Raw genomic sequence first — 23,224 nt, 5'->3', positions numbered from 1 at the left:
GGACGGTTCGGGAGAGCGATTTGGGGGTGCTGCGCCAGGTCTTCTCGAGAGATCGCAGTTTATTAGAAGTTAAGTGTTTGGTGATATGTTGTGTGATTTACTCGTTCTGCTTGTTTTCTTGGTCAGTCTCTCGTCCTCAGCTTGGTCGTCTGTCTCTCGTCCGCATTTGTTAGGTAGTTAGTGTCTGTCTGTCGTTCGGGGCTGCCTCTGTCATGTTTGTCGGATCTGGTGTGTTAACGAATTTATTGCTTGGAGTGTAACGGCTTAATTCCTGAAATGTGTTTTGATCTTGCCCATCATCTTGAGAGGCGGTATCTGTGCACTGTAGAGCATCTTAACTTGTTTGACCAACCTTGTAGAATTTTATATAAGATTGCATTTTATGATCTTCTATTTAAATGACCATTTTAGTATATAAAGTTGCCACCCTTTCGCCGTAAGACGTTTCTTAGAAGTTAAAATCAAGTTTCACCTTCGGTGGCAAAGTTAATATTTTAATTTTTAGTGTTTTGTACCATTTCTGTCCCTCCTATGGGGGGGGGGGGGCATAGTTTGTGTGCTTGTGTAAATTATTAAAACTTTTAGTTTAAAGTAATCTGGTGTGTTGCAGATTTGCACCAGTGTAGTCTTTCAGAGGCTGTTGTGAGCGGTCGTAACTACGGCCGTGTCAGAAGGGAGCGGCAAGGTTCTCTGCCCGAAAGCTCATACAGTCAAAACTTGTTCCTTTCTGCCCCTGAATAAATTGTAACTTGATATTTAGAGGGTGCTTTTTGATTATAATTTTAAATCTGTTTCTTTTAAAAAATGCTTTTAGGCGCTATTTAAGTGAATAAAATTCCCATTTGTTAAAAGGAATTTGATTATGATTTCATCAGTTACTCCCTGGCAACTACTTCCACACTTACATAGTGTGATTAAATGTGTTAATGTTCTTGATGAATGACTAGTAAATAAAATAAATTCTTAAGATTATTCTTTGAAAATGAATCACGGTTCAAGTGGTAAATCAATTGTTCGTATCAGTTGTTACACAAACCCAAATCTACTCTTGGAAAGACTGTTCCATAGACTTTCTCGTCACGTATTCTATTTACTGCTTGTTCATTTCGTCCTCTATCTATCCACTTAATTTTCAAAGTTTTTCGATAGCACCACATTCAAATGAAAATGTAGAATTGTATTTCGCCGCCGATCTATCGACGAGGACCAATGTCCAAATGCCACTTAGCTTCGCTACAGTAACATCTGTTGCAACAGACGACATCTCTGCATGTCTGTCTGGGGCAACAACGACTTGCTGCCCCTAAATTACAACGCTGCTGGACTGACCCTTAAGCCATATTCAACAGCTATTATTTATAACAAAAAAGTATTAAGCCGTATGAAACGTCGGGCGCACAATGATGGAACCTTACAGCTTTCTTAGATCTTATTATGAAAGGGGAAAAAAAGTGCTTTGCAGAGAAGCCAAGCAATAAGCTCTGAAAAAAACGTTTGTATAAGGATGCTGACATCACACTATCTAATCAAAAGTATCCGGACACCCCTATGTAAGGCGGAATTGAGTACTAAGTGTCTCGAGAGACGGGTCCGTCAGAATAACAGGAGGTGGGGAGTATTGTATTGCCAGTAGGGAAGCAGTAACAACATAATAAGTCGGTCAGCAGAGCTCAGTAACCTCAAAAATTGGACTAGTCAATCGATGTTACCTGGGTAGAATGTACGTGAGTGGCGATTCGACCATTCTACACCTGCCCACGTAGATTGCTGGTGATGTGATTGTGAACTGGAAACTCGAAGGAACAACCACAGCTTAACCAAGACCAGGAAGAACTCGTGTACTGACGGACAGCGACCGTCGAACATTGCAGAGGGTGGCTGTGAAAAAATCGCACGAAATCGGCGGAAAGTTCCAAAGTGCTACCAGCAGTTCTGCTAGCACTGTAATGGAGCGTAGGGAGTTAAAAAGAATGACGTACTGTGGTCGAGCAGCTACTGATTAGCCACACATTCCTGCAGGCAACGCTAAACGGCACTTGAGGTGACGTACAGAGCTACGCCACTGGACAGTGGAGGAATGGAAACGAGTGATTTTGAGTTATTAATCACGCTGTATCCTTTGCCAATATGATGAAAGGATTTGGTTTTGACCGGCCGGGGTGGCCGAGCGGCTCTAGGCGCTACGGTCTGGAACAGCGCGACCGCTACGGTCGCAGGTTCGAATCCTGCCTCGGGCATGGATGAGTGTGCTGTCCTTAGATTAGTTAGGTTTAATTAGTTCTAAGTTCTAAGGGACTGATGACCTCAGAAGTTAAGTCCCATAGTGCTCAGAGCCATTTGAACCATTTGATTTGGTTTTGGCGGATGCCTGGAGAACGTTACCTGCCATCACATGTTGGTTGAAATGGCTCAAATGGCTCTAAGCATTATGGGACTTAACATCTGAGGTCATCACTTCCCTAGACTTAGAACTACTTAAACCTATCTAACCTAAGGACATCACACACATCCATGCCCCAGGCAGGATTCGAACCTGCGACCGTAGCAGCAGCGCGGTTCAGGACTGAAGCGCCTAGAACCACTCGGCCACAGCGGCCGGCTCACTTGTAGGGCCAACAGCAAGTTACGGAGGAAGTGGTGTTGCAGCACGGGGGTGTTTTTCGTGGTTAGGGTGTGATACATTTATTGTGCTCAAGAAATCGTAAGAACGAAAGGATACGAACAAATTCTACAACATTGTATACTGCGTGCAGTAGAATAGTTCAGTGACGATTATTGTTTGTATCAGCATGACAGTGTGCCCTGTCATAAAGCAGCATCAGTGAGATAATAGCCGGCCGCAGTGGTCGAGTGGTTCTAGGCGCTCCAGTCCGGAACCGCGCTGCTGCTAGGTTTAAGCAGTTCTAAGTTCTAGGGGACTGATGACCTCAGATGTTAAGTCCCTTGGTGCTCAGAGCCATTTGAGATAATGGATTGTGGACAGTAACATTCATGAAACGGGCTGCCCTGCCCAGACTCTCGATCTGAACCCAATGCAACATCTTCGCAATGAACTAACCCAAGTGCCTAGCATCAATATCATCTTTGGTTTGTGCTTTTGAGGAAAATGGGCAGCCACTCTTCAGTGACGCCGACATCTCACTGAAAGTGTCCCCAGCAAAGTTCGAACCGTCATAAAGGCGAAGGGGTGGAGATACCCCATATTAATGTGCACTAATAGCTTACCGGGCAAATTTGATCGGAAAGTGCATTTTGTCAAATGCTTGCATTGTGATATTTGGATTTCCGACAGCTTGCAGGTGTTTGTTTTGCAACATGCTCCATTATAACTTTTTGTAATACTACAGGTATATATTATGTGTACATGTGTGTAGCATAGTGCAACGTTTGTGTTGTATGATGATGATGAAGAAGGAAGGGAGAGGGAGAGGGAGAGGGAGAGACGCGCGTCACTACCCGACGGACGGATCATCATCAACACTGTCATATGCCCTCACTTCATTAGTAACTGCGGAGAGGCTTGGTATTTAAACAAGGACTTCGGTGCAAAGTCTGGTGACCATGAACTTTACGCCAACACATCTCACCAAATACTGGCAGTGAAATTTTTTTTCCATCACCAGAATTTCAACCGGCTAACCCCCAGGTCAAGCGCCACCGCAGAAGTGAGCGTTAGCGGCCTTTTATTGGTCTTCTTTCTTGTTTCTAATTTCGCTCAGCATTTTGTCTAGGAGGACGTCACAGGACTCTCCTTCGAGATTATCGTTAAATACTTCACTCCATTTTTCTTATTACAGAGGGCAACCAACCATCTGACCGAACACGCTGAGCTACCGTGCCTACGTAGCCTCGGCCAGGGAACCGGGCACAGCTTGTAGTAAGATCTGAAGTGGTGGGACCACCCAGTCGTACATATGGTGAGACTTTAATTCTGTTTCTTTAGCCTCCAGCTACGTTTTAATGCTATCGCAGCAGGGGTGACTGATTAACATTATTACTTCGCCTAGCATTGGGAGCAAAATTTGGGCGCGCTGGCGGGGCCGGTGGTAGCGGCATTAATATTTGATGGGTGCGAAGTGCAGGCGCGGCAAGTGAACGGCCAGAGTGGGCGCACCTAACTGGCGAAACAAAAAGCGCCAGCAGTTTGGGGACAGCTGCGCCGTAATGAGTAACGGCTGGTACAAAACAATGGCCGGCTCCCGCGGGATCGCGACACATCAGTTAAAAGAGGCGCGCCGGCACGCCAGCACGCGTGTCCGTTCGATACCCCCACCCCTGGGACTCCCGCACCCCGCGCTACAAACACGCCGCCCACAACAGCCCAGCACGGCTTTTACCGGGGCCGGCGCGAACCGCTGCGCCCAGCCGCTCCGGGGCGCCCATATTGTTAGGCGACACCGCGCACCCGTACTGCGCGTTCACTGGGCGGGTACTCAAAATACACAACCGTCAGATCGTCCAACAATCGCTTTTCCTTCTACAGAGTGAACTCGAACTCCACCGACAAAATTTCAGAGGTAGTGTAGGTGTATTTTGTGAGTTATTTTTACGTCGGGAACCAGTGGTCTCCGATAGCCTGTTCGAGTAAAACCGTCAACCCCCACACCACATTTTTTAAGGAATCGAGCTCTCATACAGGGTGTTACAAAAAGGTACGGCCAAACTTTCAGGAAACATTCCTCACACACAAAGAAAGAAAATATGTTATGTGGCCATGTGTTCGGAAACGCTTACTTACCATGTTAGAGCTCATTTTATTACTTCTCTTCAAATCACATTAATCATGGAATGGAAACACACAGCAACAAAACGTACCAGCGTGACTTCAAACACTTTGTTATAGGAAATGTTCAAAATGTCCTCCGTTAGCGAGGATACATGCATCCACCCTCCGTCGCATTGAATCGCTGATGCGCTGATGCAGCCATGGAGAATGGTGTATTGTATCACAGCCGTCCACAATACGAGCACGAAGAGTCTCTACATTTGGTACCGGGGTTGCGTAGACAAGAGCTTTTAAATGCCCCCATAAATGAAAGTCAAGAGGGTTGAGGTCAGGAGAGCTTGGAGGCCATGGAATGGGTCCGCCTCTACCAATCCACCGGTCACCGAGTCTGTTGTTGAGAAGCGTACGACCACTTCGACTGAAATGTGCAGGAGCTCCATCGTGCATGAACCACATGTTGTGTCATACTTGTAAAGGCACATGTTCTAGCAGCACAGGTAGAGTATCCCGTATGAAATCATGGCGGTGAATCGAGGAAGTACAGTATATACTGACGAAACTAAAATGAGCTCTAACATGGAAATTAAGAGTTTCCGGACACATGTCCACATAACATCTTTTCTTTATTTGTGTATGAGGAATGTTTCCTTTAAGTTTGGCCGTACCTTTTTCTAACACCCTGTATATCAAACGGTTTGGAACCTCTGATTACTTTACAAATGAGTTAATGTGTTAAATATTCGACGCGAATAAATTAAAATTATGTATACATTCAGACTAAAGCGTCTAACGAAATGTTGTACCAGACTCGGCTTAATTCTTTACACATACATCACAGATATTTGAGACTTTAAATGGTCTCGGAAACCATATAGTTTCATTTGATTAAAGCACCTTTGCCTGGGTTACATGGCAGTATTCCGCTTTGTTTCGATAATAATAATAATAAAAATGAGCGCATGGCATTGGTGGCCGGGAGACCCCTAGCGGGGCGGTTCGGCCGCCGCTCCACAAGTTCTTTAACGCCACTACGGCGACTTGCGAGTGAATGAGGATGAAATGATGATGAAAGACACACAACACCCAGTCATCTCGAGGCAGAGAAAGTCCCTGACCCGCCGGGAATCGAACCCGGGACCCCGTGCGCGGGAAGCGAGAACGCTACCGCAAGAACACGAGGCGCGGACTTTGATTCGATGTTGAGGTGCTATTCCGATACAGTTGCAGAGCCTCTACAATGCTGTTTGAGCTTAGGCGGAATGCCAAGTGGGGTGAGGCGTGAATGGAGATTTGGATTGAGGAGGAAGACGTCTTAGGGCAGTCCCTGCAGTTGTGCAAAGCCACTGTGGCGGGGTTGTATAGTGGTTAGCGCATCTGCCTAGTGAGTAGGAGACCCAGCAAGGAATCCCAGCCTTAGTACAGGTTTTCATACGTCGCTTCAGTCTGCATAGATGTTTGAGACTTGAATATGTCTCTGGAAGCCGGCCGGTGTGGCCGAGCGCTTCTAGGCGCTGCAGTCTGGAATCGCGCGACCGCCACGGTCGCAGGTTCGAATCCTGCCTTGGGCATGGATGTGTGTGGTGTTCTTAGGTTAGTTAGGTTTAAGTAGTTCTAAGTTCTAGGGGACTGATGACCTCAGAAGTGAAGTCCCATAGTGCTCAGAGCCATTTTTTTTCTCTGGAACCATATACTCGTAGTTTCATTTGATTGAAAATTATGTTTAAGGTTTGTTGGAAGCCGCTAAGTGCTCGCATTCTCAAATACTGGACGAATACATTCTGCATAATTTCCGCGCCGTGAGTTATGCTACTTCAAGATTTATACCAGGAGGTTATAATTAAAGTGTAGCAACTCACGGAGGTACATTGTGGACCGTAATTATCGTACGGCAGCGAAACTTGGTACATATGGTAATGCGTTAATGCGAGACCGATTTACGCTGGGAAAAAGTGCTTCAAATTTTGGGCACAAGCTGAAAATCGTGCGCTGTGCATGCTAGAATGACACTGCCATGCTGCGTTGCACCAATCTTGAAAATATGCAACACAGCATGGCAGTGGCAATGGAGCGGTGCACTACTTGGTTTGAGGCAAATGTACTGCAGAAGAATGATAGTAAAACTGAAGCTCTTGTATTCAATCCGAATGCTCCCAGTCATGGTAACAAAACAGTAAAATTATTTGGATTTCATATAGATCAAAAGCTCAGCTGGGATACTCACACAGGGAAGATACGTGGCAACTTGGCACGTCCCATATATCTGCTGTACAAGCTGAGGAGCAGTGTCAGTAAAGAACTTCTGTTGTATGCGTATTTTGCATTCTTCCATTCGCACCTGAGTTATGGAATACTATTATGGGGCAATTCCGTAGGCTCAAAAATAGTGTTTAAATGGAAAAAGAAAGCCATAAGGTGCATAGCAGAACTTAGCCCACATGAATCACGTCGAGATTATTTTAAGAAACTAAATGAAATGACAGTGCCTGGCGAGCGTATTTACAACTGCCTTGTCTTCGTGAAAGAAAATCTGAGTAAATTTGTCCATAACATAAGAAGTGGACATACAATTAATATGCCATATGCTAGGCTTGCAAAGACACGTAACAGCTACAAATATCTTGGTCCTGTCTACTTCAACAAATTACCTGAAAATGCCTACACAGTGCCAGTAAATAAATTTAAAACTAGTCTTTCGAGGTGGATCAAAATAAAGTAATTTACTCTGCTCAAGTGTTCCTTGAGTATGGGACAAATTACCCACTTTACTTATGAGAATGAACCACAAATTAACTGAAAACTATACATATGCGATACTGTGCAACAATTTATTACTGTTTCATGTACTTATTGCTAATTATCTGTTTGATTATTTATTTGTCATTCATTGAACTATGTAGTTCATTTATCTTGTAATTGACCTATTAGGAAACTTGTTGTTGTTATTTACACTTACACAAATATGTATTGCATCCATCCTGGATTATTATAATGTAGTTAGTAACATTTGTCATGTCAAAGTTTATAGTATTATTATGATTGTTATTATTATTACGTAAACACTGACGACACCAACTGCATGTAAATATGCTCAACAGTGGAATAAAACATTTGTATTTGTAGTAGTGTTTCCGCATGTCATGGACTAGGATCGGGAAGTGGACAGAAAAGGTCAAACACATAAGAAAGGCATAATGTTGATTTTGTTATTAACTGCCACTTACAAAATTTGTTTAATATGAGCATCGGACACATCGACGAGATGTTGCAACCGTAAAACGACGTTGTTAACAGTTGCTCACAGCAGTTCCGGTAGAATCTGAGCAACGTGTTCCTGTGTACTGACCTTCAGATCAGGTAGAGACCAAACGTTCTTTTAGATATCCCCAGACCCAAAAGTCACATGGATTCAGATCGGAGGATCCTGCAGGCCATGCTTCTGGAAAACCTCTGTAGATAAGACGTCCTTGGAAGGTTGCATTAAGCAGATATTTCACTGTTACCCCTTCTTGCATGAAAGTAATGGCTTATACACAGTTGCGCTCTTCCAAAGCAGAAATCACGTGCTGTGCAAGGTGGTCTCGATAACGTGCAGACGTCACAGTACAACTGACAGGCTCTCTGGATGTATTCTCTTCAAAGAAAAACGGACCGAGCATAAAGGTGCCTGTGAATCCACACCACACAGTCGCTTACGACGAGTGCAATGGTCTTCGTGCACGATACACGGTTTTACAGTGCCCCAAATTCGGCAGTTCTGTGTATTGACTGCATCCTGCATGTAAATGTGCCTCGTCACTGAGTCGAACATTGCCCGCCCGCCTGTCATCAACTTCGATCCGTGCCAGAAACCGAAGAGCAAATTCAGAACGTTGTTGCGGATCAAGAGGTTACAGTTACTGCACGTCTGGATGTTGTGCGGTTACCAGTAGGAAACAGAATGCCAGACTTTCCGTATTGGTGACCATAGAACAGACAATCCTTATAACGCTGCACGAGCACTAGCACTAGTCAGGGAACGTGCTGCATGGTCAGTTACAGCAACAGCAATCTCGTCAGGAGCTTCCAGGAAGCCGCCTTCTTCCACGTGCCACACAAAGGTCACCCGTGTTTTCGAATTTCATTATCATCTTCTTTAAACCTTTTAATGACATTGGGGCTCTACTTAGACCTTCCAGTTGACGACACTCTCTCAACGCAGCACTTAAAACAGTCTCACTAACAGCACACGGTCTCTCTTCTCGAAAGACATAACTGTTCACACACGTTACGGCTTGTCAAATATGTGAATGTCATGCCGTCGTGGGAACAGTGTACAATTCCACATTGACACCTGGTGGCCAAAATTATAACTCATTTTTTCCAGCATATATCGGTTCCGCATTAACGCATTAGCATATTTATCAAGTTTCGCCGCCATGCGATAATTGCAGCTCACATTGGACCTCCGTGGGTTGCTGAACTTTAATTATACGAGGGCAGTTCAATAAGTAATGCAAAACATTTTTTTTCTGAAACAGGGGTTGTTTTATTCAGCATTGAAATACACCAGGTTATTCCCCAATCTTTTAGCTACACAACACTATTTTTCAACGTAATCTCCATTCAATGCTACGGCCTTACGCCACCTTGAAATGAGGGCCTGTATGCCTGCACGGTACCATTCCACTGGTCGATGTCGGAGCCAACGTCGTACTGCATCGATAACTTCTTCATCATCCGCGTAGTGCCTCCCACGGATTGCGTCCTTCATTGGGCCAAACATATGGAAATCCGACGGTGCGAGATCGGGGCTGTAGGGTGCATGAGGAAGAACAGTCCACTGAAGCTTTGTGAGCTCCTCTCGGGTGCGAAGACTTGTGTGAGGTCTTGCGTTGTCATGAAGAAGGAGAAGTTCGTTCAGATTTTTGTGCCTACGAACACGCTGAAGTCGTTTCTTCAATTTCTGAAGAGTAGCACAATACACTTCAGAGTTGATCGTTTGACCATGGGGAAGGACATCGAACAGAACAACCCCTTCAGCGTCCCAGAAGACTGTAACCATGACTTTACCGGCTGAGGGTATGGCTTTAAACTTTTTCTTGGTAGGGGAGTGGGTGTGGCGCCACTCCATTGATTGCCGTTTTGTTTCAGGTTAGAAGTGATGAACCCATGTTTCATCGCCTGTAACAATCTTTGACAAGAAATTGTCACCCTCAGCCACATGACGAGCAAGCAATTCCGCACAGATGGTTCTCCTTTGCTCTTTATGGTGTTCGGTTAGACAACGAGGGACCCAGCGGGAACAAACCTTTGAATATCCCAACTGGTGAACAATTGTGACAGCACTACCAACAAAGATGTCAAGTTGAGCACTGAGTTGTTTGATGGTGATCCGTCGATCATCTCGAACGAGTGTGTTCGCACGCTCCGCCATTGCAGGAGTCACAGCTGTGCACGGCCAGCCCGCACGCGGGAGATCAGACAGTCTTGCTGGACCTTGCGGCGATGACGACACACGCTTTGCCCAACGACTCACCGTGCTTTTGTCCACTGCCAGATCACCATAGACATTCTGCAAGCGCCTATGAATATCTGAGATGCCCTGGTTTTCCGCCAAAAGAAACTCGATCACTGCCCATTGTTTGCAACGCACATCCGTTACAGACGCCATTTTAACAGCTCCGTACAGCGCTGCCACCTGTCGGAAGTCAATGAAACCATACGAGACGAAGCGGGAATGTTTGAAAATATTCCACAAGAAATTTCCGGTTTTTTCAACCAAAATTGGCTGAGAAAAAACATGTGTTGCATTACTTATTGAACTGCCCTGGTAACCACCCGGACCAACATTCCTGACATAATTTTGCCTTACTGTGTTAAACCTATAATGTAACATCATACGTCTCACTGAATAGGTTGTGACAGCATTTTGAATTTTTAAATTCGGTCAATGACTGCAAGAAACACTGTAGATCAACATTTAGTTGCCACTGGAATCTCCATTGGGGCTGAGCACCTGTTGTTTAGCCGTTCAGTGACACTGATTGCGTTTCGTTTGATTTCTTACACCAGTTTATCTTTGTACCCATATTGCTTAAAGAATATTTGCACAACACTGCAACTATCGACGGTATGCGGATTGTGTTTTGTTGGAGACAAACTTGTTCTATTCACTCGCTTGTACAACAGTTGTGCCCACTTTACTCTTCGCCCTCAGACTTGTATTCAGTGCTGCTCGGTTTTGTCTCGGTTTTGTTTCGCCAGCAGTGTTAGTTGTATGTTAACAGTGATTCTCAGCATCGTGATACGTTTGCGGATGAACAGCTGGCCGATGTACACTGAACGCATTGGAGGAGAGATACACTCACGCTATGCGTCGCGGTTCTCGCAGAGACGGCAACCACATCACACAATTTCCACATCTGAGGTTCGTCACACTCCTCTACTATGTGGTGATTCATTATTATGAAGTTGTTTTCACAGATACATAGGCAGTTGGGGTAACAAATAAAATAAAATGTAATTACTCTGCAGCGAGAGGCTGGAGACCATGGGTTCTGAGTATCAAACTTCATGATAATATCACAGAATTTCCGCATCTGAGGTTCGTCACACTCCTCTACTATGTGGTGGTTCATTATTGTGATGTTGTTTTCACAGAAACATAGGCAGTTGGGGTAACAAATAAAATAAAATGTAATTACTCTACAGCGAGGGGCTGGAGACCACGGGTTCTGTGTATCAAACTTCTCTGGTAATATTCCAGAATAACTTCCAACATTTGAGTTAAGGTTCACCCTGTATGAGAGCTGAGAGGGGAGCGTCATTCAGCTTTTTTCCAAGGCTGCGCAATTTATGGGACCCTACATCTACAATGCGCAACAAAATTAAACGCTAACTTTTTCGAAACCCCATAACTGTCACCCATTGCGACGCATAAGTTTGAAATTTGAGTCAAACGTTCCTACAGTCTTCCTCTGTGATGGTGGAAAAGCAGGGAGCCCTGCGACGCCATCCTTGGGCTTGGCGACGCTTCAAACAGCAAGGTGTCGACACGAACGGAAGAAAGGCTACAGCCAGAAGTTCATGTGAGCTGTTAAGTGGTTTAATGATGTCACATTGGCACCTAATTTCTATACCATTCCACCCAACGTCGCGGTGGACGTGTCACTACATGTGAAGGTCATCACAGCTCCTCTTACACACATTGCACCCCTTCTGAATCCCCATCGAACTTAATCGCACCCATTTAGAGTACAGCGAGATCACAATTTTTACTATCACGTACAGGTTGGAACCACTAAGGACCATTCAAAACCATTCGACGCAATTTGAACGTGATCCGAGGCAGCAAAGGATGCCTATGCATTTTAAGCCCTCTTGTTTCGTGTCCTGTGGTGTGATCATGCGGGGAGGGGGGCGGGGGCTGGGATGCAACATTGACACACGCCTGAATAAAACAAACGGCAAAGGGTCCCTCTGAGAATTCTCTCTCTCCCCCCCCCCCCCCCCCCCCCCCCTCCCTTCTTCCGGTTCCCCAACTCGGCAAAGGTGAAGAACATCTTCCTGTTGCTGAGAGTTATCAACTGCAAAATCTGTGGGAATCAACGCCCACAGAAAGGGGTGTGAGACGCCCTGCTAAACCCGCAGGACAGGACAGGTAGCTTAAGTTTTGTGGAAAGGGGCCAAAATAAGGGGCTGTCAGTTACACTCGAACATACAACCTTTTATTTGATCAAACATTACAAAAGCCAAAAAAATTAAAAAAAAAAACGCAGCTTTAGTTTTGGAACTTAATTAGGGGCTGAATGCGCCGTACAATTTCATGCCTTACGAGCAAGACCACTTTAATTTAAAAACGGCTGAAAGCCAATAACTTAAAGCTCAACCAAAATCAGAAATTTAAACGGCAATGCCTTATCTTAAAACAGTTCCTTAATTAGGCTGAAGGCACAAAGAATCTGGCATTTTAAGAGCAGACAACTTAAATTCAAAATCGACTGAAGGCCCAACACTTAAGACCCAATAACATTAATTTTAACAATGCCAAAGGCTCCACGTAAAACAGTTCTTAAATTAGGCTGAAGGCCCAAACCATCTGACGCCTTAAGGGCGAAACAATCTTAATCTAAAAATCGGCTGCCGGCGCCTGGTGGCCGAGCGGTTCTAGGCGCTTCAGTCTGGAACCCCACGACCACTACGGTTCTAAGTTCTAGGGGACTGATGGCCTCAGATGTTAAGTCCCATAGTGCTCAGAGCCATTTGAACCATTTTTTAAAAATCGGCTAGAAGCCATACAAGTGCAAAAAACAAGAACAAACAAGAAAAGGCAGTACACCCAAGGGCGCTCAGAAGTTCCAAGGGTCAGCCTGGAATTCAAACACTAACGCTCGCTTAGGTGAGACAGGCAGTCGGCCCAACCATTGTCGATCTGACGACAACCTAACCGACAGTCAACGGGCCCATTGGCAAGCTAACACCCACTTCACCTGACCAGCACACAACAGGGAGTTCAATGGAACAACGTAGAATGTATTGGCGCTCACAACCAATTATACATTGAGCTGTCAAACTACACACCGTGCTAGACAGCGACAACAACATGAGGAAACTACATTGCCTGAATTTACGTCAACGGCCAGGGCAGGTAACCGGAACATTAACGGCCACAAGGTAGAAGATTCCGCTGGTGCACTTCAGTTCAAATAACCAAGTACAGTTAAACTCCACCGGAGGGTGGCTAAAATTTGCCAACTTGGAAACACACGTTGTTGCTTGCGGGAATATCCCAACAGCCGACAACGAACTCCAAACGACACAATGTGAACAGTCGAGACTTGCTGGTAGTTTAAGTCAAAACTCAACTTTCATGTCCAGGATCGGTGAGCCACGAATCTCGTACCAATAGGAACACTATCATACACTCCGACACCGCATAGAGGCGCATCAAACAACGCGCTGCGGAGATTTCCTCGCTGCTCCACGCCAACCGTCCAACTGCCCAGGCCCGTAAACGGTGAAAGGACCAAGTATACGTCGGCCGATGAGATGACCAACCGAACGACCAACCAACGGTCGTCCCGCTCCAATTTCCCTCCGTCGGACAGTTCATGTGTGTCGCCAGCGGTCGGCGAGCACTGGCTGTCGGCGCCTCACCGGTGCTCCCCCGACTTCACTGCTGCTGCGTCCCGACTGCACTACTGGTCTGTCTCGAACTGACTGCCAGACACACGACGACCCGTAAATAATATCAGTCGCTCCAGAGACGGTACGACAGTGCACTTACCGATACGCGCTGCTGCTGCCGCTCACGGGCAAGTAAGGCAGGAAGTTAGTGACGCCAGTAAATGGAATCAGAAAACGAGGCGACAGTACCTTAATAGAAGATGACCTACAATAAATGGGATAAACGCGAGCCGTGCACGGCTCAGGGTGGTTTCATTGATGCCTTTCATGCCACCCCCTGAGGCCTTTTCTTTTCGAGTCTGAGCTGCGGTGTGTCTGAAACATTTTCCTCAGCCACACAGCAGAAAACGGCGTCATTTCAGTGATGGGTGTAGCTATTCTGACCTCTATCGCAGAGACTTCAAAAGAAGGGGTGAAAGGTGGATAAGAGGGGCTGTGAAGATCTGCACATCGTGTGACCCATCCACGGTGACAATGGACAGAACTGCGGCGAAATTTTGTGCCAATATGACGTCATTATCCCACCTTCGCATGTGTCGACACCCTGCTGTTTGAAGCGTCGTTGAACCCGAGCCTCGAGGTCTGTTATCTTGTCTTCATGGTTACCATGTGAGATTTATGTTTGTGTTGTAGAATCGTTCTGCAGACTGTCACAATTGTCACTTCTAGAACCTTTACCAATAGTGTTTCGCTAAAGAATGTCGTCTTTCCTTCAGGAATTTCCATTTGAGTTAACGGAGCATTTCCATAATATTCCCATGTTGATCGAACCTACTGGTAACAATTCTAGCAGCATATGTCTTAACTACTTCGGTGTCTTCCTTTAATCCGACCTGGTGTGCATCCCAAACACGCGAGCAATTCTCAAGAATGGGTCGCACTAATGTTGTAGATGGGGTCTCCTTTACAGACAAACCACACTTTCGTAAAATTCTCCCTCTAAATCGAGGTCGAATATTCGCCTTCTCTGCTACCGTCCTATCGTGCTCGTTCAATTTTGTACTGTTTTGCTACGTTACACCTAGATATTTAACGGATGTGACTGTGTCAAGCATCACACCACTACTTCGAACATTACTACACACACCACATTACTACACAGTACTACTTCGAACATTACTGGATTGCAGCCCGCCTGCTTAACCGGGTGGTAACGTGCCTACCTTCCGTGCAGCGGGCCCGGGTTCGATTCCCGGCCGGGTTGGAGATTTTCTCCGCTCGTGGACTGGGTGTTGTGTTGTCCTCATCACCGGCACGCAAGTTGCCCAATATGGCGTCGACTGCAATAAGATATGCACTTGGCGGCCGAACTTCCGCGAAAGGGGCCTCCCGGCCAACAATGCCGTACGCTCATTTCCATTTACTGGCTCACATTTTATACGTATAGGACAAGCTGCCACTCATCACATCAAATACGAATGCTGTCCAAGTCATTTTACCTCCTCCTAAAGACACTTAATGACGTCACCTGCCGGCCGCTGTGGTCGAGCGGTTCTAGGCGCTTCAGTTCGGAACCGCGCTGCTGCTACGGTCGCAGGTTCGAATACTGCCTCGGGCATGGATGTGTGTGATGTCCTTAGTTTAGTTAGGTTTAAGTAGTTCTAAGTCTAGGGGACTGATGACCTCAGAAGTTAAGTCCCGTAGTGCTTAGAGCCATTTGAACCAGTTTTGACGTCACTTCCCTGTACAATACAACGTCAGGAGCAAACAGTCCCAGACTGTTCCTCCCTCTGTCCTTGAGATCATTTATGTACGTAGAGAACAAGAGTAGTCCTAACATACTTCCCTGGGTACTCCTGACGATACCTTCGTCACTGATGAACACTCTCCATCGAGGACAACGTACTGTGTTCTTTTACAGGAGACGTCTTCGAGCCGCTCACTCTGGTAACCTTTTCCTTATGCTCGTACTTCCGTTAACAGTCTCCAGCGCGCCACTGTGCCAAACGCTTTCCGGAAATCTAGGAATATGGAATCTGCCTGTTGCCCTTCAACCATGGTTCGCAGGATACTGTGCGAGAAAAGGGAATTTGAGTTTTGCTCGAACGCTGATTTCTGAATCTGTGTTGATTTGTTGGTAGAAGATTTTCTGTCTCAAGGAAATTTATTATATTCTAATTTAGAACACGCTCAAGAATTCTGCAGCAGATCGACGTTAAGGGTACTGGTCTGTAAGTTTGCGGAATCCGTTCTCTTACCTCTCTTATACACTGAAGTCACATGCGCTTTTTTCTAGTCTTTTGGGATTTCCCGCTGGGGGAGAGATTCACGATAAATGGAAGATAAATGTGGGGTCAATGTCGAGGAGCACTCTCTGTAAAACCGAATTGGTATTCCATCCGTACCTGGCGACTTACATGTTTTGAGATCTTTCAGCTGCTTTCGAACATCTGGGGACCCATTTTATATGTCCTCCATACGGGAGTTCGTGCAGCGGCAGAGTAACTTAAAGCTGGCTGAAAAACTTCTCTATATTCTCTTATCCGGCTGTTTCGACGACAGTTCATTTGTAACTGCGGTTGGCCCAACGGTTAACGTGAGGGGAGGCGCACCGGTGTTGTTTCTGGTTTTATGTCAACGCTGTATTTTATACTGACGGAAGTTAAGAAATAAGGAAGAGGAAGTTCTCAAAATTAGCAGTGTTTGTATTAAATAAAAGAAAATACAGATAGGAAAAAACAGAGATTAGAAGACCCCCAGCATCCAGCCAGACTGTCCAGAGCGAGGACCTCGGCATAACATTGCGTCCTTCGCTCGTGGGCATCCAACCGAGGTCGACCACCGCAGCAGAGGGTCTTGATCTACTCGCTCACAGACGGCATTCTGTATCCTATTCTAGAGCCTTGTGCGCTGCTTCTGCTACCACTACTGCCACTGCTACATTTCGGTTAATGTTTCTAAGACATGATGTTCAACAACCACTTCAGTCGCGGGACTGCTACGGTCGCAGGTTCGAATCCTGCCTCGGGCATGGGTGTGTGTGATGTCCTTAGGTTAGTTAGGTTTAAGTAGTTCTAAGTTCTAGGGGACTTATGACCTAAGATGTTGAGTCCCATAGTGCTCAGAGCCATTTGAACTACTTCAGTCGTACTTACGTGCTACTGCTACTACAATCACGTTAGTGTTGCTGTACACTGTTTCTGTCGTTCATTTGTACAGCAAGTGCATTTCTCTATATTAGATTACCACTGGCCACTAGTGGTATTCCTTTTAGCTAATTACGAAGCTAGATTACTTGTTCTGCTGAGGAGTGCAAAAATTAAGCGAAAGATATTGCACTGGTGGTCACTAAAATTACAGCACCATGAATACGGCATGCAAAAAGAGTAAAATTAGCATGAAATGTACTACTGCTGCTTGAATATGGTTAACATTTCAGCGCAATCGGGCAAGGTAGTAGAAGTAACGCCACGTACATTCTGCATGAAAAGAACGATTACTAAGCGCGCTTCTCGTTCATAAATCGCACTTGAATGTTGCTTATCTATGAAGATACAGCTGTATCGGAGGAAATGTCAGCACGTGGAATGCAATCCTTTGAGGAGGAGAGGCCCCGCATGTCTTTACAAAATGGCTGATGTAACTTTTCGGACGTAACATCCCGGTATCAACGTAATAATTTTGTACCAATAGACAACGTAACAAAAATTTTGATCAGGGTACCTTTCATTAGGAACGTGGGTGCACTCAGCGACTATGATATGATTTTCAAATGATACAGCACAGCAATCAGTAGCCCTTTTCTTGCAGGTTTTATTCGGCAAATCTAGATTTCGGCTAGTGCCTAGCCATTATCAATGCACCATTTCATAGTATCATTGGGTGTTCCAGCATGTCAGTTCCCTGTTGTTCGGGCTTCTGTCACAGTTCGTTCAAGAGTACTGTATTATCTGAATTATACACTACCGTATTAGACAGTAGTCTAGAACGAACTGTGACAGAAGTCCGAACGACAGGGGACTGACGTACTAGAACATGCATTGACACTATGAAATGATGAACCGATAATGGCTAGACACCAGCAGAAAGCTAGATTTGCCAAATAAAACATGCAATGATTGCTGTGCTCTATCATTTGAAAGACAAAAATTTTTGTTAAGCAACTGAATTTAAAATTAACCCATGTACTTCCTACTTAAAAGCAAGCATCCTTAGTGCATCACGCTTTATATTGTCCTGTAATGACACTAACTGGCTTAGCTAGGACCTGTAGTGCTGATGAACTTCAGGACTCGTATTGAGGAATGTGCCTATATTTTTCTAACAAGTATTATATTACTACAATATAACATGTGAGTACAGCGCCTAACAAAGTTTAATTTCAATAATTTAATCAGTTACTGGCTGTGCTTTTCTGGCGTCTAGTGCACTAGAAATCAGCCTTGGTTGTCTCGGGTCTAATCCCAGATGTGGGCGGGGAGTTGCCCTCGTTTTGCCCTCGTTCCAGTCTTCCAAGACGACACCAGGATCGCTCATCCGCCATCACGGCGAGAGATTCTGCTGCCTGTCCTCGTGCTTGCCAAACCCTACCTTGTCAAACAAGGTCGCCGGATCTCTTCCTAATTGAGAACATCTGGAACATTATGAGAAGGGCCCTCCAACTAGCTTGGGATTTTGACGCTCTAACGCGCCAATTGGAGAGAATGTGGCACTGTATGCCTCAAAAGGCCGTCCAAAAACTGTGTTAATCTATACATGAAATGTATTCCCAGTTGTGGACAACAAGTTAGCCAATCAGGCCGTTGCGTGCGCAAATTCAAGCTGCCCGTTATTTATAATTAGTGTATCGTAGCGTAGATGATAGCAATATGTATGTTTTTTGATAGGGTCCGCCTTTAGCAAAACACATTTTTGTTTTCTAACCGAAACATGTTTCACTGCAGTTGCAGCATATTCAGTGGGCTTTTATTTTCTATCTGTTAAAGATCAAGAGTGTTCTTTGCTGTTTGTATAGATGTAGCTATTAGTTTTTAAATCGTAATTACAGATATTTGAAAAAAACACATAAATTACGAATTCATACCTTTTTACCACATGGTGTGGTTTTTCTGATGTGTTGTGTTTCTACAGTGACTGTTTTTTTGCACAGTTTGTCATCTGCAACCACTTATACCTTAAAGTAGACAAATTGTTTAAGCCAAAATTACGATTTGAAAACTTGTTATTTCTATGTTTGAAATTATTTAATTCTATGTGTGTGTCTGTTTACATAATGTGTCACTTACGTTTTCCTTTTAATCATCTTCATCACTGTTGAACACTATATATTGAGTTGTCACTGTCACTGTAACTGTGTCACTGCTTTACCAGTTGTAAAAGCAAACATGGCGGGCAGTGGAACAATTGAAGGTGTAAAAGCAAGATGGCTGACAGTGGAACAGTTGAAGGTGTTCCTGGCGGTTGTTTTGAATCTTTCAGAGGTGTTAGTGATTCTTTTTTCTTTTGTGTGTGTGTGTGTGTGTGTGTGTGTGTGTGTGTGTGTGTTTGTGAAAAGGGAGGACCCTATCCAAAAACATGCTTATTGTTGAAGTAAACACGGAAGAAAAGAGCTTCAACCCCAAGATGATTAGTAGATGATAGCGTCCGAGACTGCTGAGGCTTTGGCTGTATTCTTACTACCGTCCCATGTCCAAATTTTCTATCACCCTCTTTTTCGGTTTTAGGTAACCAAACGAAAACATATTTGGGGACACCGTCTCTGGCGGGCCTCTTGAATTTGGCGAGGAACGGCCTCATTGGCTAACTTCAATGCTAATTAACTCGGAAACGGCCGAACGTATCGAATTCTTTCTTAACAGTTATTTCCCAGCACAACCTACCCTGCAACGCCCTTACAAGCTTTTGAGCCTGTTTCTGTCCAGCGTGTATATTGTGGAAACTAATGGTGCCATAACACATCCTTGCCATCCGCCCGAAGTTATTTTTAAGTCTGACTATATCTCTCCGTTGAGAATGATATAATGTGGTCTGTTTGCTAGAAAATCTTCAGTTCAGTCACACAGCTGGTATGATATTCCAGATGCTCGTATTTTTCATGAAAGCGGGAATGACCTACGCTTTTCCCCAATAATCACGTACGCCCGGTTTCTCCTGCGATCTAAATTGCATTCCTGCTAGAAGAGAAGCAAGTTCTTTCGCTTACTCTATGTAGAGTCGTAATGATATCTTGTCAAGTCCAGTGGTCTTTCATGTGTTGAACGATTTCAGTTGCTTCTCTATCCCGCCGTCACTTGTTTCGATGTGTTCATTTTGTCGTTCGTGTGACAATTTAAAAGATGAACTACGGCGCCATCTTTCCCTGTGAAAAAGTTTGGGAAAAAGATGTTTGATATTTCGTCCTGCTCCGTGTCGTCCGTTTCGATGCCTTATGGTCACTGAGTCACTAAATGTCAAACTAATCGGTGGCTTCGATCAGATAGCTGATTCAGCATAAGACTAAAACTTAGTAAGGTTTTCTGTCAGATCATTAGATAGAATTTTACTTTTAAATTCGTTTAATGCTTCACGCATAGCCAGCCTTCCTCTAATTTTTGGCTTAGAGGAGAACATGCCAAGTGCCATCTCCCGAATTCCCAGAAACTTCTCTCAATGCAAGAAGGGTCACAACAAGCGAACACGTGTCTCAACTTATCCGCTGGTACCGACCGTTTCCGAGAAAACGACAATCCAAGTTTTCGCCATAATTTATAGATACGTCTTGAAGTTGCACCGAAGCTATAGCATAGTGGCTTCCAATGTACCTACATGTTCAGTCTGACGTTGATACTATATCAAAATATTTTATGATCTGAGGATGGCAGTAGCCGAAACCGATCATAGTGAAATGTAAAAATTATGTGATCAAGACGGTCCTGTAAAATTAAGTGCCAAAAACATGATCACGGACTCATTTTCAGACTTTATGTCTTCAATTGATAGTTGCTAATGTCGCGGATGAACTTTTGTGCCCCGTGTTCGAAACCTGTTCTTTTAAATTTAAATTTATGTAATTTATCTATCCATGTTCGTTGACTGTTGTTACACAAATGTTTCGTGTCCAATTAGGGGATACAAGAGCGTTATATTAACTGTAAAATTGCAATTGGGTTTCACCATAATTGTCATACATTTATTATATAATATATGCGTGTGTATGGTAATTTCGGTGGTTACAAAGTTTTTAAATTCTCATAGTCTTATATTTCATTCTTATATCATTTCTTATATTCTTACATTTTATTCTTATATTTATTCTACAGGAAGATTTCGTACATTCCTTTGGAAAAATGTTCAAATGTGTGTGAATTCCTAAGGGACCAAACTGCTGAGGTCACCGGACCCTAAACTAAGAATAACACGCACACCCATGTCCGAGGGAGGACAAGATCCTCCGACGGATTCCTTTGAATGATACCTATCGTAGAAACATGGGAAAGACAGAAATTCCGAACACCATGAGTGACTTCGTATGCATCTCTCTTGTCGAAAGAAAGAACGTTAAGACTGCTGAAGATTTGAATCACTAGCAATAATTTCGCGGTAAGCCACGAACCATTTTTCCGAAAATTGTGCTTGCAATTGATTACGAATCAAGACACGTTACAGGGATTTCACAGAAAACAATTTCAAACAATTATCTCATTCTTTTACTGCTTTTTTTGTATTCATTTACCAGACATACAATTTGTAGACGAATAAGGACAATGTTATTTCTGTATACTTTTGAAAACAATCGTGTAGTATTCTTTTACGGACATGTAAAAAAAAACAGAAATGAGAAAAATAATCTGGATTTCTAACACGGGGTGTAAAATTGGAGAGCCACGACGCTATCACTTACGTTGAACGCGTCATCCGCTAAAAGCCACATAATATACCTCGAAAAAAAAAGTGGTTCAAATGGCTCTGAGCACTATGGGACTTAACATCTGAGGTCATCAGTCCCCTTGAACTTACAACTACTTAAACCTAACTAACCTAAGTACATCACACACATCCATGCCCGAGGCAGGATTCGAACCTGCGACCGTAGCGGTAGCGCGGTTCCAGACTGAAGCGCCTAGAACCGCTCGGCCACACCGGCCTACCTCGAAAACTTCGCCCATAGTTTTGTCAGATAGCCGACCGCGGTGGCCGTGCGGTTCTAGGCGCTCCAGTCCGGAGCCGCGCTGCTGCTGCGGTCGCAGGTTCGAATCCTGCCTCGGGCATGGGTGTGTGTGATGTCCTTAGGTTAGTTAGGTTTAAGTAGTTCTAAGTTCTAGAAGACTGATGACCACAGCAGTTGAGTCCCATAGTGCTCAGAGCCATTTGAACCATTTTTTTTGGTCAGAAACGGTGGAGAATCTACGAATAAGCTGAGGCACGGGTTCGTTTATTCTGGCTCCTCTTTCAGTGAGCGAAGTTTCTGGGAAATCGGGTTATGGCGCTTGCGGTGCGTGTTCTCCTCGTTCGCTATGTTTGTCTGTGAAGCTTTGGCTGCGTTAAAATTTGCAGTGACGCCCTCTTTGCTGTCGTAGCAGCTTTCTAACACGGTTGTCGAACCGCGACGGATCTTTCCCAACAGTCACAACTACTGTGGCGTGGCGGCAGTATTTGTTGTTTGTGAACTTGTGGCCACGTCCGCGCTGCGTGCAGCCAGTGGCTGCCGGCCGGCTGTTGGGCCCTGGGCGGTGGGCAGTGGGCGAGGCCCCACGCAGTCTCCCGGGAGTGCGGCGAGGCGCAGCGCATCAGTTAAAATTGTCGCTGCGAGCGTGCCGCGGTACCTGAGTGCGTCAGTTCCCCTCCCCTGGCAGCTCAAACGGCTCTGAGCACTATGGGACTTAACATCTTTGGTCATCAGTCCCTACCCTGGCAGCGTCCAACCTGCTCGCCCCGTCGCATACCCTCTAGTGGCCCGAACCGCCATCGTTAGCTCTGAAGCTATAGCCCAGTCAACACACATTTCCTGTCTCTCGCAGAGTTCATTGCTAAAACTCCAGTTCATTGTACGCTGTCGATAGCCTCTTATTTTATTTTAGTTACCAGTCGTCTGATTGATTTGATGGTGTCCTTCATGATTCATTAATATTTTCATTTATATGTAACTACGGGGGTCGGGGAAAAAATACGGAAACGCTATAAACACATTACAATGCCTAATACTGCGCTGTCATTCAAAATAGCTTCCCGTCGTCCCGGAATGAATAAATATACATTGAGGTGAGAAAAGCAATGGGATAGCGACATGCACATGCATATGCACGTGATTATGTCCGCGCGATGGGAATTAACGGACTCTGAACGCGGCATGATAGTTGTAGCTACACACATGGGGCATTCCATTTCGAAAATCATTAAGGAATTCGATATCCACGA

Source organism: Schistocerca americana, chromosome 3 (genome assembly GCF_021461395.2).
Source record: "Schistocerca americana isolate TAMUIC-IGC-003095 chromosome 3, iqSchAmer2.1, whole genome shotgun sequence".
NCBI lineage: Eukaryota > Metazoa > Arthropoda > Insecta > Orthoptera > Acrididae > Schistocerca > Schistocerca americana.
The sequence above is the reverse complement of the archived record's forward strand: the minus strand, read 5'-3'. Positions refer to the sequence as shown.